This window comes from Rhinoderma darwinii, unplaced genomic scaffold (assembly GCF_050947455.1).
Source record: "Rhinoderma darwinii isolate aRhiDar2 unplaced genomic scaffold, aRhiDar2.hap1 Scaffold_3948, whole genome shotgun sequence".
Lineage (NCBI taxonomy): Eukaryota > Metazoa > Chordata > Amphibia > Anura > Rhinodermatidae > Rhinoderma > Rhinoderma darwinii.
Genome location: NW_027463561.1, coordinates 43,256 through 59,639, shown reverse-complemented (window position 1 = coordinate 59,639; position 16,384 = coordinate 43,256). Strand labels below are relative to the sequence as shown.

General features: G+C 45.0%; 1 protein-coding gene across 1 annotated transcript in view; it reads left to right on the top strand.

Annotated features, from left to right (window-relative positions):
- Positions 1 to 3,482: 3,482 nt before the first annotated feature.
- LOC142708470 (uncharacterized) overlaps positions 3,483 to 16,384 on the top strand; it is a 52,831-nt gene continuing 39,929 nt past the window's right edge. Inside the window, exon 1 of the mRNA XM_075848396.1 lies at positions 3,483 to 3,515. The gene's annotated coding sequence lies outside the window, so the exon portion shown is untranslated. The remainder of the gene's footprint in view (positions 3,516 to 16,384) is intronic.

Sequence of the window (16,384 nt, the reverse complement as noted above, 5' to 3'; positions counted from 1 at the left end):
TGGGATATAAGAGGATATTACAGGAGGAGATATAAGAGAAAAGAACTACAACTCCCAGCATGTCCAGACTGTTATTATGGGATATCAGAGGATATTACAGGAGGAGATATAAGAGAAGAGAACTACAACTCCCAGCATGTCCAGACTGTTATGTGATATCAGATGACATTACAGGAGGAGATATAAGAGGAGAGAGCCACAACTCCCAGCATGTCCAGGCTGTTATTATGGGATATCAGAGGACATTACAGGAGGAGATATAAGAGGAGAGAACTACAACTCCCAGCATATCCAGACGGTTATTATGTGATATCAGAGGACATTACAGGAGGAGATATAAGAGGAGAGGACTACAACTCCCAGCATGTCCAGACTGTTATTATGTGATATCAGAGGACATTACAGGGAGGAGATATAAGAGGAGAGAACTACAACTCCCAGCATGTCCAGACTGTTATTATGGGATATCAGAGGATATTACAGGAGGAGATATAAGAGAAGAGAACTACAACTCCCAGCATGTCCAGACTGTTATTATGGGATATAAGAGGACATTACAGGGAGGAGATATAAGAGGAGAGAACTACAACTCCCAGCATGTCCAGACTGTTATTATGTGATATCAGAGGACATTACAGGATGAGATATAAGAGGAGAGGACTGCAACACCCAGCATGTCCAGGCTGTTATTATGTGATATCAGAGGACATTACAGGAGGAGATATAAGACGAGAGAACTACAACACCCAGCATGTCCAGACTGTTATTATGTCATATCAGAGGACATTACAGGGAAGAGATATAAGAGAGGACTACAACTCCCAGCATGTCCAGGCTGTTATTATGTGATATCAGAGGACATTACAGGAGGAGGTATAAGAGGAGAGAACTACAACTCCCAGCATGTCCAGACTGTTATTATGTCATATCAGAGGACATTACAGGGAGGAGATATAAGAGAGGACTACAACTCCCAGCATGTCCAGGCTGTTATATGCGATATCAGAGGACATTACAGGAGGAGGTATAATAGGAGAGAACTACAACACCCAGCATGTCCAGGCTGTTATTATGGGATATCAGAGGACATTACAGGAGGAGGTATAAGAGGAGAGAACTACAACTCCCAGCATGTCCAGGCTGTTATTATGGGATATCAGAGGACATTACAGGAGGAGATATAAGAGGAGAGAACTACAACTCCCAGCATGTCCAGACTGTTATTATGGGATATCAGAGGACATTACAGGAGGAGATATAAGAGCAGAGAACTACAACTCCCAACATGTCTAGACTGTTATTATGTGACATCAGAGGACATTACAGGTTGGAGATATAAGAGGAGAGGACTACAACTCCCAGCATGTCTAGACTGTTATTATGTGATATCAGAGGACATTACAGGGAGGAGATATAAGAGGAGAGGACTACAACTCTTAGCATGTCCAGGCTGTTATTATGTGATATCAGAGGACATTACAGGAGGAGGTATAAGAGGAGAGAACTACAACTCCCAGCATGTCCAGACTGTTATTATGTGAGATCAGAGGACATTACAGGAGGAGATATAAGAGGAGAGAACTACAACTCCCAGCATGTCCAGACTGTTATTATCTGATATCAGAGGACATTACAGGGGGAGATATTAGAGGAGAGAACTACAACTCCCAGTATGTCCAGGCTGTTATTATGGGATATCAGAGGACATTACAGGAGGAGATATAAGAGGAGAGGACTACAACTCCCAGCATGTCCAGGCTGTTATTATGGGATATCAGAGGACATTACAGGAGGAGATATAAGAGGAGAACTACAACTCCCAGCATGTCCAGGCTGTTATTATGGGATATCAGAGGACATTACAGGAGGAGATATAAGAGGAGAGGACTACAACTCCCAGCATGTCCAGGCTGTTATTATGGGATATCAGAGGACATTACAGGAGGAGATATAAGAGAACTACAACTCCCAGTATGTCCAGGCTGTTATTATGTGATATCAGAGGAAATTACAGGAGGAGGTATAAGAGGAGAGGACTACAACTCCCAGCATGTCCAGGCTGTTATTATGTGATATCAGAGGACATTACAGGAGGAGATATAAGAGGAGAGAACTACAACTCCCAGCATGTCCAGGCTGTTATTATGTGATATCAGAGGACATTACAGGAGGAGATATAAGAGGAGAGAACTACAACTCCCAGCATGTCCAGGCTGTTATTATGTGATATCAGAGGACATTACAGGAGGAGATATAAGAGGAGAGGACTACAACTCCCAGCATGTCCAGGCTGTTATTATGTGATATCAGAGGACATTACAGGAGGAGATATAAGAGGAGAGAACTACAACTCCCAGCATGTCCAGGCTGTTATTATGTGATATCAGAGGACATTACAGGAGGAGATATCTCTGATCATTCCAACATCCCAAAGAAATAAAAATCAATGACCTCTCCTCAAACACCACACACAGAAAGCAGAGACAAAATACTGTATCAAATATAAACCACACTATTTATCAACAATAACAATGTATCAAATACTTATCACAGTGTAAATAGAAGTCGGCTTCGCTATGGCTTGTGACATCGGTTATAACTGGATTGCGTGCGACGCTACATGAATTGTTTAGCTTTCTGATTTCCTTCCTAAACCGTCTCATACAGAATTGACCACTGCGATCGTCCGACTGCCGGCTCTCCCATAGCTTAAGAGGCTGTCACCAGATGATCAAATCCCTATCTCCTATTGCATGTGATCGGCGCTGCAATTACTAGCTGGGCGTTGTGAATAGAAGTGGATGATGCGGACATACGACGCGGACATGTGATGCTGACATACGACGCGGACAAACACTTCTATTCACAACGCCCAGCTAGTAAAACAAGTAAACACGCCCAGATGTTACACACAAGACACGCCCAGTTGGAAATAAGAGAAAACACGCCCAGTTGTCCATTAGAAAGGCTCATTTGCATAAATAGAAAAATTGCTCATAACTTGGCCAAAAATGATCGTTTTTGTAAAAAAAAAACACGTTACTGTTCTCTACATTGCAGCGCCGATCACATGCAATAGGAGATTGGGGTGTGAGAATCTGGTGACAGCCTCTTTAGTACATCTGCCCCTACATGCAAAGCTCCGCCCCAACAGAAAATAGTCACATAATGATGACATCATCACAGGTCCTTCATCCACCTCTTCTGTTCTGCTGGGCTCCGCCCCCTCAGGAACAGATCACATGATGGTGACGTCATCTCAGGTCCTTCAGATATAGTATATTACAGATACACAACAGGTCCTGGTCGGTGTATGACTGGTGGTCGCTGCTGTTCTCTCTGTTATCAGTCAGTAGAGGATTTCCCGTCATTCAGAGCGGTGTATACGGAGGGTATATATATATATATACTTGTACATTACCTGCTACTAAGCTGCATTCTCTCCGGTCTTACATTATTTAAGGAAAATTTGCAGGAAACGTGTAAGAAGACGCGTGGTGTGACCTCAGTCTAAGGTAAAAATGTTTGAGGGGATCTTAAGGAACTATATACAGAAGTATGTGACAGCAAATAATATTATACGTGACTGCCAGCACTGATAACCTAAGCACAGAAGATGTCACCGACCCGATGATTATATGAGAGAAGTCTGGACAGAGAGGTCGCCGTGTATATAATGATATATGAGGGGTGAGGAGAAGTCTGGACAGAGAGGTCGCTGTGTATATAATGATATATGAGAGGTGAGGAGAAGTCTGGACAGAGGGGTCGCTGTGTATATAATGATATATGAGGGGTGAGGAGAAGTCTGGACAGAGAGGTCGCTGTGTATATAATGATATATGAGAGGTGAGGAGAAGTCTGGACAGAGAGGTCGCTGTGTATATAATGATATATGAGGGGTGAGGAGAAGTCTGGACAGAGAGGTCGCTGTGTATATAATGATATATGAGGGGTGAGGAGAAGTCTGGACAGAGAGGTCGCTGTGTATATAATGATATATGAGAGGTGAGGAGAAGTCTGGACAGAGAGGTCGCTGTGTATATAATGATATATGAGAGGTGAGGAGAAGTCTGGACAGAGGGGTCGCCGTGTATATAATGATATATGAGAGGTGAGGAGAAGTCTGGACAGAGGGGTCGCTGTGTATATAATGATATATGAGAGGTGAGGAGAAGTCTGGACAGAGAGGTCGCTGTGTATATAATGATATATGAGAGGTGAGGAGGAGTCTGGACAGAGGGGTCGCTGTGTATATAATGATATATGAGAGGTGAGGAGAAGTCTGGACAGAGGGGTCGCTGTGTATATAATGATATATGAGAGGTGAGGAGAAGTCTGGACAGAGGTCGCTGTGTATATAATGATATATGAGAGGTGAGGAGAAGTCTGGACAGAGGGGTCGCTGTGTATATAATGATATATGAGGGGTGAGGAGAAGTCTGGACAGAGAGGTCGCTGTGTATATAATGATATATGAGGGGTGAGGAGAAGTCTGGACAGAGAGGTCGCTGTGTATATAATGATATATGAGGGGTGAGGAGAAGTCTGGACAGAGGTCGCTGTGTATATAATGATATATGAGAGGTGAGGAGAAGTCTGGACAGAGAGGTCGCTGTGTATATAATGATATATGAGAGGTGAGGAGAAGTCTGGACAGAGGGGTCGCTGTGTATATAATGATATATGAGGGGTGAGGAGAAGTCTGGACAGAGGGGTCGCTGTGTATATAATGATATATGAGAGGTGAGGAGAAGTCTGGACAGAGAGGTCGCTGTGTATATAATGATATATGAGGGGTGAGGAGAAGTCTGGACAGAGAGGTCGCTGTGTATATAATGATATATGAGGGGTGAGGAGAAGTCTGGACAGAGGGGTCGCTGTGTATATAATGATATATGAGGGGTGAGGAGAAGTCTGGACAGAGGTCGCTGTGTATATAATGATATATGAGAGGTGAGGAGAAGTCTGGACAGAGAGGTCGCTGTGTATATAATGATATATGAGAGGTGAGGAGAAGTCTGGACAGAGGGGTCGCTGTGTATATAATGATATATGAGGGGTGAGGAGAAGTCTGGACAGAGGGGTCGCTGTGTATATAATGATATATGAGAGGTGAGGAGAAGTCTGGACAGAGGGGTCGCTGTGTATATAATGATATATGAGGGGTGAGGAGAAGTCTGGACAGAGGGGTCGCTGTGTATATAATGATATATGAGAGGTGAGGAGAAGTCTGGACAGAGAGGTCGCTGTGTATATAATGATATATGAGAGGTGAGGAGAAGTCTGGACAGAGAGGTCGCTGTGTATATAATGATATATGAGAGGTGAGGAGAAGTCTGGACAGAGAGGTCGCTGTGTATATAATGATATATGAGGGGTGAGGAGAAGTCTGGACAGAGAGGTCGCTGTGTATATAATGATATATGAGGGGTGAGGAGAAGTCTGGACAGAGGGGTCGCTGTGTATATAATGATATATGAGGGGTGAGGAGAAGTCTGGACAGAGGGGTCGCTGTGTATATAATGATATATGAGAGGTGAGGAGAAGTCTGGACAGAGGGGCCGCTGTGTATATAATGATATATGAGAGGTGAGGAGATGTCTGGACAGAGGGGTCGCTGTGTATATAATGATATATGAGAGGTGAGGAGATGTCTGGACAGAGGGGTCGCTGTGTATATAATGATATATGAGGGGTGAGGAGAAGTCTGGACAGAGGGGTCGCTGTGTATATAATGATATATGAGGGGTGAGGAGAAGTCTGGACAGAGGGGTCGCTGTGTATATAATGATATATGAGAGGTGAGGAGAAGTCTGGACAGAGGGGTCGCCGTGTATATAATGATATATGAGAGGTGAGGAGAAGTCTGGACAGAGGGGTCGCTGTGTATATAATGATATATGAGGGGTGAGGAGAAGTCTGGACAGAGAGGTCGCCGTGTATATAATGATATATGAGAGGTGAGGAGAAGTCTGGACAGAGGGGTCGCTGTGTATATAATGATATATGAGAGGTGAGGAGATGTCTGGACAGAGAGGTCGCTGTGTATATAATGATATATGAGGGGTGAGGAGAAGTCTGGACAGAGGGGTCGCTGTGTATATAATGATATATGAGGGGTGAGGAGAAGTCTGGACAGAGAGGTCGCTGTGTATATAATGATATATGAGAGGTGAGGAGATGTCTGGACAGAGGGGTCGCCGTGTATATAATGATATATGAGAGGTGAGGAGATGTCTGGACAGAGGGGTCGCTGTGTATATAATGATATATGAGAGGTGAGGAGAAGTCTGGACAGAGAGGTCGCTGTGTATATAATGATATATGAGAGGTGAGGAGAAGTCTGGACAGAGAGGTCGCTGTGTATATAATGATATATGAGAGGTGAGGAGAAGTCTGGACAGAGGGGCCGCTGTGTATATAATGATATATGAGGGGTGAGGAGAAGTCTGGACAGAGGGGTCGCTGTGTATATAATGATATATGAGAGGTGAGGAGAAGTCTGGACAGAGAGGTCGCCGTGTATATAATGATATATGAGAGGTGAGGAGAAGTCTGGACAGAGGGGTCGCTGTGTATATAATGATATATGAGGGGTGAGGAGAAGTCTGGACAGAGAGGTCGCTGTGTATATAATGATATATGAGAGGTGAGGAGAAGTCTGGACAGAGGGGTCGCCGTGTATATAATGATATATGAGGGGTGAGGAGAAGTCTGGACAGAGGGGTCGCTGTGTATATAATGATATATGAGGGGTGAGGAGAAGTCTGGACAGAGAGGTCGCTGTGTATATAATGATATATGAGGGGTGAGGAGAAGTCTGGACAGAGAGGTCGCTGTGTATATAATGATATATGAGAGGTGAGGAGAAGTCTGGACAGAGAGGTCGCTGTGTATATAATGATATATGAGAGGTGAGGAGATGTCTGGACAGAGGGGTCGCTGTGTATATAATGATATATGAGGGGTGAGGAGAAGTCTGGACAGAGAGGTCGCTGTGTATATAATGATATATGAGGGGTGAGGAGAAGTCTGGACAGAGGGGTCGCCGTGTATATAATGATATATGAGAGGTGAGGAGAAGTCTGGACAGAGGGGTCGCTGTGTATATAATGATATATGAGGGGTGAGGAGAAGTCTGGACAGAGGGGTCGCTGTGTATATAATGATATATGAGAGGTGAGGAGAAGTCTGGACAGAGGGGTCGCCGTGTATATAATGATATATGAGGGGTGAGGAGAAGTCTGGACAGAGGGGTCGCCGTGTATATAATGATATATGAGGGGTGAGGAGAAGTCTGGACAGAGAGGTCGCTGTGTATATAATGATATATGAGAGGTGAGGAGAAGTCTGGACAGAGGGGTCGCTGTGTATATAATGATATATGAGGGGTGAGGAGAAGTCTGGACAGAGGGGTCGCCGTGTATATAATGATATGAGAGGTGAGGAGAAGTCTGGACAGAGAGGTCGCTGTGTATATAATGATATATGAGAGGTGAGGAGAAGTCTGGACAGAGGTCGCTGTGTATATAATGATATATGAGAGGTGAGGAGAAGTCTGGACAGAGAGGTCGCCGTGTATATAATGATATATGAGAGGTGAGGAGAAGTCTGGACAGAGGGGTCGCTGTGTATATAATGATATATGAGGGGTGAGGAGAAGTCTGGACAGAGGGGTCGCTGTGTATATAATGATATATGAGGGGTGAGGAGAAGTCTGGACAGAGAGGTCGCCGTGTATATAATGATATATGAGAGGTGAGGAGAAGTCTGGACAGAGGGGTCGCCGTGTATATAATGATATATGAGAGGTGAGGAGAAGTCTGGACAGAGAGGTCGCTGTGTATATAATGATATATGAGAGGTGAGGAGAAGTCTGGACAGAGAGGTCGCTGTGTATATAATGATATATGAGGGGTGAGGAGAGGTCTGGACAGAGGGGTCGCTGTGTATATAATGATATATGAGGGGTGAGGAGAAGTCTGGACAGAGAGGTCGCTGTGTATATAATGATATATGAGGGGTGAGGAGAGGTCTGGACAGAGAGGTCGCTGTGTATATAATGATATATGAGGGGTGAGGAGAAGTCTGGACAGAGAGGTCGCTGTGTATATAATGATATATGAGGGGTGAGGAGAGGTCTGGACAGAGGGGTCGCTGTGTATATAATGATATATGAGAGGTGAGGAGAAGTCTGGACAGAGGGGTCGCCGTGTATATAATGATATATGAGAGGTGAGGAGAAGTCTGGACAGAGAGGTCGCCGTGTATATAATGATATATGAGAGGTGAGGAGAAGTCTGGACAGGAGGTCGCTGTGTATATAATGATATATGAGAGGTGAGGAGGAGTCTGGACAGAGGTCGCTGTGTATATAATGATATATGAGAGGTGAGGAGAAGTCTGGACAGAGAGGTCGCCGTGTATATAATGATATATGAGAGGTGAGGAGAAGTCTGGACAGAGAGGTCGCCGTGTATATAATGATATATGAGAGGTGAGGAGAAGTCTGGACAGAGAGGTCGCTGTGTATATAATGATATATGAGAGGTGAGGAGAAGTCTGGACAGAGAGGTCGCTGTGTATATAATGATATATGAGAGGTGAGGAGAAGTCTGGACAGAGGGGTCGCCGTGTATATAATGATATATGAGGGGTGAGGAGGAGTCTGGACAGAGGGGTCGCTGTGTATATAATGATATATGAGAGGTGAGGAGAAGTCTGGACAGAGGGGTCGCCGTGTATATAATGATATATGAGGGGTGAGGAGAAGTCTGGACAGAGGGGTCGCTGTGTATATAATGATATATGAGGGGTGAGGAGAAGTCTGGACAGAGGGGTCGCTGTGTATATAATGATATATGAGGGGTGAGGAGAAGTCTGGACAGAGGGGTCGCTGTGTATATAATGATATATGAGGGGTGAGGAGAAGTCTGGACAGAGGGGTCGCTGTGTATATAATGATATATGAGGGGTGAGGAGAAGTCTGGACAGAGAGGTCGCTGTGTATATAATGATATATGAGAGGTGAGGAGGAGTCTGGACAGAGAGGTCGCTGTGTATATAATGATATATGAGGGGTGAGGAGAAGTCTGGACAGAGGGGTCGCTGTGTATATAATGATATATGAGGGGTGAGGAGAAGTCTGGACAGAGGGGTCGCTGTGTATATAATGATATATGAGGGGTGAGGAGAAGTCTGGACAGAGAGGTCGCTGTGTATATAATGATATATGAGAGGTGAGGAGAAGTCTAGACAGAGAGGTCGCTGTGTATATAATGATATATGAGGGGTGAGGAGGAGTCTGGACAGAGAGGTCGCTGTGTATATAATGATATATGAGGGGTGAGGAGAAGTCTGGACAGAGGTCGCTGTGTATATAATGATATATGAGGGGTGAGAAGTCTGGACAGAGAGGTCGCTGTGTATATAATGATATATGAGGGGTGAGGAGAAGTCTGGACAGAGAGGTCGCTGTGTATATAATGATATATGAGGGGTGAGGAGAAGTCTGGACAGAGAGGTCGCCGTGTATATAATGATATATGAGAGGTGAGGAGAAGTCTGGACAGAGGGGTCGCTGTGTATATAATGATATATGAGGGGTGAGGAGAAGTCTGGACAGAGAGGTCGCTGTGTATATAATGATATATGAGAGGTGAGGAGAAGTCTGGACAGAGAGGTCGCTGTGTATATAATGATATATGAGGGGTGAGGAGAAGTCTGGACAGAGAGGTCGCTGTGTATATAATGATATATGAGAGGTGAGGAGAAGTCTGGACAGAGGGGTCGCTGTGTATATAATGATATATGAGAGGTGAGGAGAAGTCTGGACAGAGGGGTCGCTGTGTATATAATGATATATGAGGGGTGAGGAGAAGTCTGGACAGAGAGGTCGCTGTGTATATAATGATATATGAGGGGTGAGGAGAAGTCTGGACAGAGAGGTCGCTGTGTATATAATGATATATGAGGGGTGAGGAGAAGTCTGGACAGAGGGGTCGCTGTGTATATAATGATATATGAGGGGTGAGGAGAAGTCTGGACAGAGAGGTCGCCGTGTATATAATGATATATGAGAGGTGAGGAGAAGTCTGGACAGAGGGGTCGCTGTGTATATAATGATATATGAGAGGTGAGGAGAAGTCTGGACAGAGGGGTCGCTGTGTATATAATGATATATGAGAGGTGAGGAGAAGTCTGGACAGAGGGGTCGCTGTGTATATAATGATATATGAGGGGTGAGGAGAAGTCTGGACAGAGAGGTCGCTGTGTATATAATGATATATGAGAGGTGAGGAGAAGTCTGGACAGAGAGGTCGCTGTGTATATAATGATATATGAGGGGTGAGGAGAAGTCTGTACAGAGGGGTCGCTGTGTATATAATGATATATGAGAGGTGAGGAGAAGTCTGGACAGAGAGGTCGCTGTGTATATAATGATATATGAGGGGTGAGGAGAAGTCTGGACAGAGAGGTCGCTGTGTATATAATGATATATGAGAGGTGAGGAGAAGTCTGGACAGAGGGGTCGCTGTGGATATAATGATATATGAGGGGTGAGGAGAAGTCTGGACAGAGAGGTCGCCGTGTATATAATGATATATGAGAGGTGAGGAGAAGTCTGGACAGAGGGGTCGCTGTGGATATAATGATATATGAGGGGTGAGGAGAAGTCTGGACAGAGAGGTCGCCGTGTATATAATGATATATGAGAGGTGAGGAGAAGTCTGGACAGAGGGGTCGCTGTGGATATAATGATATATGAGGGGTGAGGAGAAGTCTGGACAGAGAGGTCGCCGTGTATATAATGATATATGAGAGGTGAGGAGAAGTCTGGACAGAGGGGTCGCTGTGGATATAATGATATATGAGGGGTGAGGAGAAGTCTGGACAGAGAGGTCGCCGTGTATATAATGATATATGAGAGGTGAGGAGAAGTCTGGACAGAGGGGTCGCTGTGTATATAATGATATATGAGAGGTGAGGAGAAGTCTGGACAGAGAGGTCGCTGTGTATATAATGATATATGAGAGGTGAGGAGAAGTCTGGACAGAGAGGTCGCCGTGTATATAATGATATATGAGAGGTGAGGAGAAGTCTGGACAGAGAGGTCGCCGTGTATATAATGATATATGAGAGGTGAGGAGAAGTCTGGACAGAGGGGTCGCTGTGTATATAATGATATATGAGGGGTGAGGAGAAGTCTGGACAGAGGGGTCGCTGTGTATATAATGATATATGAGGGGTGAGGAGAAGTCTGGACAGAGAGGTCGCTGTGTATATAATGATATATGAGAGGTGAGGAGAAGTCTGGACAGAGAGGTCGCTGTGTATATAATGATATATGAGGGGTGAGGAGAAGTCTGGACAGAGGGGTCGCTGTGGATATAATGATATATGAGGGGTGAGGAGAAGTCTGGACAGAGAGGTCGCCGTGTATATAATGATATATGAGAGGTGAGGAGAAGTCTGGACAGAGGGGTCGCTGTGTATATAATGATATATGAGAGGTGAGGAGAAGTCTGGACAGAGAGGTCGCTGTGTATATAATGATATATGAGAGGTGAGGAGAAGTCTGGACAGAGAGGTCGCCGTGTATATAATGATATATGAGAGGTGAGGAGAAGTCTGGACAGAGGGGTCGCTGTGTATATAATGATATATGAGAGGTGAGGAGAAGTCTGGACAGAGGGGTCGCTGTGTATATAATGATATATGAGAGGTGAGGAGAAGTCTGGACAGAGAGGTCGCTGTGTATATAATGATATATGAGGGGTGAGGAGAAGTCTGGACAGAGAGGTCGCTGTGTATATAATGATATATGAGAGGTGAGGAGAAGTCTGGACAGAGGGGTCGCTGTGTATATAATGATATATGAGGGGTGAGGAGAAGTCTGGACAGAGGGGTCGCTATGTATATAATGATATATGAGAGGTGAGGAGAAGTCTGGACAGAGAGGTCGCTGTGTATATAATGATATATGAGGGGTGAGGAGAAGTCTGGACAGAGAGGTCGCCGTGTATATAATGATATATGAGAGGTGAGGAGAAGTCTGGACAGAGAGGTCGCTGTGTATATAATGATATATGAGAGGTGAGGAGAAGTCTGGACAGAGAGGTCGCTGTGTATATAATGATATATGAGGGGTGAGGAGAAGTCTGGACAGAGGGGTCGCTGTGTATATAATGATATATGAGAGGTGAGGAGAAGTCTGGACAGAGGTCGCTGTGTATATAATGATATATGAGAGGTGAGGAGAAGTCTGGACAGAGAGGTCGCTGTGTATATAATGATATATGAGAGGTGAGGAGAAGTCTGGACAGAGAGGTCGCCGTGTATATAATGATATATGAGAGGTGAGGAGAAGTCTGGACAGAGGGGTCGCTGTGTATATAATGATATATGAGAGGTGAGGAGAAGTCTGGACAGAGAGGTCGCTGTGTATATAATGATATATGAGGGGTGAGGAGAAGTCTGGACAGAGAGGTCGCTGTGTATATAATGATATATGAGGGGTGAGGAGAAGTCTGGACAGAGGGGTCGCTGTGTATATAATGATATATGAGAGGTGAGGAGAAGTCTGGACAGAGAGGTCGCTGTGTATATAATGATATATGAGGGGTGAGGAGAAGTCTAGACAGAGAGGTCGCTGTGTATATAATGATATATGAGGGGTGAGGAGAAGTCTGGACAGAGAGGTCGCTGTGTATATAATGATATATGAGAGGTGAGGAGAAGTCTGGACAGAGAGGTCGCTGTGTATATAATGATATATGAGGGGTGAGGAGAAGTCTGGACAGAGGGGTCGCCGTGTATATAATGATATATGAGAGGTGAGGAGAAGTCTGGACAGAGGGGTCGCTGTGTATATAATGATATATGAGAGGTGAGGAGAAGTCTGGACAGAGGGGTCGCTGTGTATATAATGATATATGAGGGGTGAGGAGAAGTCTGGACAGAGAGGTCGCTGTGTATATAATGATATATGAGAGGTGAGGAGAAGTCTGGACAGAGAGGTCGCCGTGTATATAATGATATATGAGAGGTGAGGAGAAGTCTGGACAGAGAGGTCGCTGTGTATATAATGATATATGAGGGGTGAGGAGAAGTCTGGACAGAGAGGTCGCCGTGTATATAATGATATATGAGGGGTGAGGAGAAGTCTGGACAGAGAGGTCGCTGTGTATATAATGATATGAGAGGTGAGGAGAAGTCTGGACAGAGAGGTCGCTGTGTATATAATGATATATGAGAGGTGAGGAGAAGTCTGGACAGAGAGGTCGCTGTGTATATAATGATATATGAGAGGTGAGGAGAAGTCTGGACAGAGAGGTCGCTGTGTATATAATGATATATGAGGGGTGAGGAGAAGTCTGGACAGAGAGGTCGCTGTGTATATAATGATATATGAGAGGTGAGGAGAAGTCTGGACAGAGAGGTCGCCGTGTATATAATGATATATGAGAGGTGAGGAGAAGTCTGGACAGAGAGGTCGCTGTGTATATAATGATATATGAGGGGTGAGGAGAAGTCTGGACAGAGAGGTCGCTGTGTATATAATGATATATGAGGGGTGAGGAGAAGTCTGGACAGAGAGGTCGCTGTGTATATAATGATATATGAGGGGTGAGGAGAAGTCTGGACAGAGAGGTCGCTGTGTATATAATGATATATGAGGGGTGAGGAGAAGTCTGGACAGAGAGGTCGCTGTGTATATAATGATATATGAGAGGTGAGGAGAAGTCTGGACAGAGGGGTCGCCGTGTATATAATGATATATGAGAGGTGAGGAGATGTCTGGACAGAGGTCGCTGTGTATATAATGATATATGAGGGGTGAGGAGAAGTCTGGACAGAGGGGTCGCCGTGTATATAATGATATATGAGGGGTGAGGAGAAGTCTGGACAGAGGGGTCGCTGTGTATATAATGATATATGAGAGGTGAGGAGAAGTCTGGACAGAGAGGTCGCTGTGTATATAATGATATATGAGGGGTGAGGAGAAGTCTGGACAGAGAGGTCGCTGTGTATATAATGATATATGAGGGGTGAGGAGAAGTCTGGACAGAGAGGTCGCTGTGTATATAATGATATATGAGAGGTGAGGAGAAGTCTGGACAGAGGGGTCGCTGTGTATATAATGATATATGAGGGGTGAGGAGAAGTCTGGACAGAGAGGTCGCTGTGTATATAATGATATATGAGGGGTGAGGAGAAGTCTGGACAGAGAGGTCGCTGTGTATATAATGATATATGAGGGGTGAGGAGAAGTCTGGACAGAGAGGTCGCTGTGTATATAATGATATATGAGAGGTGAGGAGAAGTCTGGACAGAGGTCGCCGTGTATATAATGATATATGAGGGGTGAGGAGAAGTCTGGACAGAGAGGTCGCCGTGTATATAATGATATATGAGAGGTGAGGAGAAGTCTGGACAGAGGGGTCGCTGTGTATATAATGATATATGAGGGGTGAGGAGAAGTCTGGACAGAGAGGTCACTGTGTATATAATGATATATGAGGGGTGAGGAGAAGTCTGGACAGAGGGGTCGCTGTGTATATAATGATATATGAGAGGTGAGGAGAAGTCTGGACAGAGGTCGCTGTGTATATAATGATATATGAGAGGTGAGGAGAAGTCTGGACAGAGGTCGCTGTGTATATAATGATATATGAGAGGTGAGGAGAAGTCTGGACAGAGGGGTCGCTGTGTATATAATGATATATGAGAGGTGAGGAGAAGTCTGGACAGAGAGGTCGCTGTGTATATAATGATATATGAGAGGTGAGGAGAAGTCTGGACAGAGGGGTCGCTGTGTATATAATGATATATGAGGGGTGAGGAGAAGTCTGGACAGAGGGGTCGCTGTGTATATAATGATATATGAGAGGTGAGGAGAAGTCTGGACAGAGGGGTCGCTGTGTATATAATGATATATGAGGGGTGAGGAGAAGTCTGGACAGAGAGGTCGCTGTGTATATAATGATATATGAGAGGTGAGGAGAAGTCTGGACAGAGAGGTCGCTGTGTATATAATGATATATGAGAGGTGAGGAGAAGTCTGGACAGAGGGGTCGCCGTGTATATAATGATATATGAGAGGTGAGGAGAAGTCTGGACAGAGAGGTCGCCGTGTATATAATGATATATGAGAGGTGAGGAGAAGTCTGGACAGAGGGGTCGCCGTGTATATAATGATATATGAGAGGTGAGGAGAAGTCTGGACAGAGAGGTCGCTGTGTATATAATGATATATGAGGGGTGAGGAGAAGTCTGGACAGAGGGGTCGCTGTGTATATAATGATATATGAGGGGTGAGGAGAAGTCTGGACAGAGAGGTCGCTGTGTATATAATGATATATGAGAGGTGAGGAGAAGTCTGGACAGAGGGGCCGCTGTGTATATAATGATATATGAGGGGTGAGGAGAAGTCTGGACAGAGAGGTCGCTGTGTATATAATGATATATGAGAGGTGAGGAGAAGTCTGGACAGAGGGGTCGCTGTGTATATAATGATATATGAGGGGTGAGGAGAAGTCTGGACAGAGGTCGCTGTGTATATAATGATATATGAGAGGTGAGGAGAAGTCTGGACAGAGAGGTCGCTGTGTATATAATGATATATGAGGGGTGAGGAGAAGTCTGGACAGAGGGGTCGCTGTGTATATAATGATATATGAGGGGTGAGGAGAAGTCTGGACAGAGAGGTCGCTGTGTATATAATGATATATGAGAGGTGAGGAGAAGTCTGGACAGAGGGGCCGCTGTGTATATAATGATATATGAGAGGTGAGGTGAAGTCTGGACAGAGAGGTCGCTGTGTATATAATGATATATGAGGGGTGAGGAGAAGTCTGGACAGAGAGGTCGCCGTGTATATAATGATATATGAGGGGTGAGGAGAAGTCTGGACAGAGAGGTCGCCGTGTATATAATGATATATGAGGGGTGAGGAGAAGTCTGGACAGAGAGGTCGCCGTGTATATAATGATATATGAGGGGTGAGGAGAAGTCTGGACAGAGAGGTCGCCGTGTATATAATGATATATGAGGGGTGAGGAGAAGTCTGGACAGAGAGGTCGCTGTGTATATAATGATATATGAGAGGTGAGGAGAAGTCTGGACAGAGGGGTCGCCGTGTATATAATGATATATGAGAGGTGAGGAGAAGTCTGGACAGAGAGGTCGCCGTGTATATAATGATATATGAGAGGTGAGGAGAAGTCTGGACAGAGAGGTCGCTGTGTATATAATGATATATGAGGGGTGAGGAGAAGTCTGGACAGAGGGGTCGCCGTGTATATAATGATATATGAGAGGTGAGGAGAAGTCTGGACAGAGAGGTCGCCGTGTATATAATGATATATGAGAGGTGAGG